This window comes from Megascapheus bottae, chromosome 11, assembly GCF_031878675.1.
Source record: "Megascapheus bottae isolate mThoBot1 chromosome 11, mThoBot2.hap1, whole genome shotgun sequence".
NCBI lineage: Eukaryota > Metazoa > Chordata > Mammalia > Rodentia > Geomyidae > Megascapheus > Megascapheus bottae.
Window position 1 is genome coordinate 23444425 of NC_143519.1, and position 1989 is coordinate 23446413.

Sequence of the window (1989 nt, forward strand, 5' to 3'; positions counted from 1 at the left end):
TCTAGTGAACTTAACTTCCTGAATGGAACACAATTGGAAATAAAACTTGTCTCAAGTGCATCAGTTTGACAAGAAATTATCAGCAACCACATTAATAATACATGAGAGGCTTACAGAACAAGAAATTGAAAATAGGAGTGGAAGTAGGAAGGACACAGCATGAATTATTTTAGGACTCAAGAAACAGGGGAGGGATTGGGGGAGGGAAACGGGGTATCAATGTGTGTGAAGTAATGTACCTTCTATCTGGTGAATATAACTGTAATCCTTCTATTAATTACAATTTTAAAAGTCACATATAAAACAAAAAAAGAAACAGCAAATAAGCTGTGTGCTTACACAGAAACTGATAAATGGATATACATGTATGACTTATATATATATATATTCATGCTTTAATAGATTCATTACTATTAAAGTAAAATATTAGTGAATCAATATATGCATAAGCCTATATATCTACATATGTATGTCTCCATTTTTGCATAAGAATATATTTGAAGATATGCATAATTTTAAGTAAGAGGGATGGTTTTTAAGGAACTCCTGCAATATTGTTTTAGTTTTTAAAATTCTATAAAAACAACATTGGTAGCCAGGCAATGGGTCTGCTTTCCCAATTGTGTTTATGAAGAGATTTCAATAAGGCTGGTGATACTAGTGTCATGACACAAGCCTGGAGGACAATCAAAAATCATTAAGGTGCCCAAAAATGACTGAAAATGGCTACAACAAATTTTAATGCTGGGAAGCATTTTTGTAAGACTTCAATACTATAAATAATGCTAAGATCTTAATTAAAACATCAAAATATTAATAAAATGCACAGGCTGACAGTTTCCCTAAGTTAGATAAATCGATCATAAGGTCACATCCAGGTCTGCTTTCCAATTTTGCCTGCTTTTGTACCACAATTGTAAAAGAAAAAGCTTAATAGACAATTGAAGACAGAATGAGGCTCACTGTAGACCAGTTGAGGCACTGACTTGCACTGAATTGAAAAGAATCAAATCTGATTAACTGAATTGAAGTAACTAGATCTGAGTTAACATTCCAAGCAATTAAACAATGTTTTAAACTTTGACCATAGAAGAAAATAATGTGAAACAGAACATGAGATAAGCCCTAGTTACAAAGCCAGGAAGAAAAAAAATACACTGTATTAGAGTTTACCAGAAGTTCACAGCACAGCCTGACTGGTGGCCGGGCAGTTTTCCCAATGGAGTGCTCTAGCTCGAGATGTGTATGTGTGCAGAAAAGGGCAAAGTTTTTATGGTGTTAAATCATCTGCACTGATTATTATTTTGTTTCATTTGATTATTAAACTGAAAATATCTATTCCTTGAGTGATTGGTAGAATTTGCCTGTAAAGGCACCCTTCATAGGCCTGGTGCTTTTCATGCTGAAATGATTTTAATTACAAATACTATTTCTTTTGCTTTTAAAATGTGAAGGTGACACAAGAGGCTTTTTTTCTCTTTTATTTAGCATATGTTAATGATTTTTAAAATAGTGGTTTTCATGAAGGCATAGTCTTCTTTTTTTTTATTGTATCAGACCAGAGGCTTGAACTCAGGGTCTACGCACAGTCACTCAGCCTCTTTTGTTCAGCTCTACCTCTTTGAGTCATATATCTGCATTTCCAGTGTTTTGGGGGGTTAATTGGAAATAAGAGTCTTGTGGCCTTCAAAACATAATCGTCAGCCTCCTGTGTTGCAAGGATTACAGGCATGAGACACTGGCACCCAGCTCTATTTTTAGTTTTTTGAAGGAACTGCATACTGATTTACATAATGTTAGCACTAATTTATAATTCCACCAACAGTCTCTCCATCATACTCACCAGCAAAAGTGAAAGGTTTTTGTTTCTATTTTCCTTATGATTGCCAAGCCAGCTATGATGAGATGAAATCTCAACGTGGTTTTAATTTGTGTTTTTCTAAAGATGTTAAATATATTTTCAAGTCTTCCACTTATTCTGTTGGGTGT

The 1989-nt window shown here is 34.1% G+C and overlaps 1 non-coding gene across 1 annotated transcript; it reads left to right on the forward strand.

Annotated features, from left to right (window-relative positions):
• Positions 1–592: 592 nt before the first annotated feature.
• On the forward strand, positions 593–724 carry LOC150056825 (small nucleolar RNA SNORA33). Its single transcript, XR_016537185.1, has one exon. It is a non-coding gene; the product is annotated as a small nucleolar RNA SNORA33 (small nucleolar RNA).
• The last annotated feature ends 1265 nt before the right edge of the window (positions 725–1989 follow it).